The sequence below is a fragment of the Penaeus monodon genome, unplaced genomic scaffold (genome assembly GCF_015228065.2).
Source record: "Penaeus monodon isolate SGIC_2016 unplaced genomic scaffold, NSTDA_Pmon_1 PmonScaffold_111, whole genome shotgun sequence".
Lineage (NCBI taxonomy): Eukaryota > Metazoa > Arthropoda > Malacostraca > Decapoda > Penaeidae > Penaeus > Penaeus monodon.
The window spans coordinates 169,230-169,564 of record NW_023639825.1 but is presented as its reverse complement, the minus strand read 5'-3'; positions in this window follow the sequence as shown (position 1 = coordinate 169,564).

The window sequence follows — 335 nt, the reverse complement described above, 5'->3', positions numbered from 1 at the left end:
AATAAAAATTTAAAAACATTTAAATAATAATAATAATAATAATAATAATAATAAAATGTTATCGAAATTTACTTATATAACTTTTTTTTATCATCATTATTGTCATGATTAATAGAATTCTGGTTAATTATTAAAATTTATTACCCTAATAGTTGCAAAAATCATCAAATGAATGGAAAAAACGTAATTTTCGAGTGTACTCTGAAAAGGCTATATTTCGGTAGATTTTACGGCTTTTTTCTTTTACCTTTTTTATTATATATGGACACAATTCCTGTTATTACAACATTTTTATCAGATTATCATCATTATTATCGTTTAATTTAAACATCATT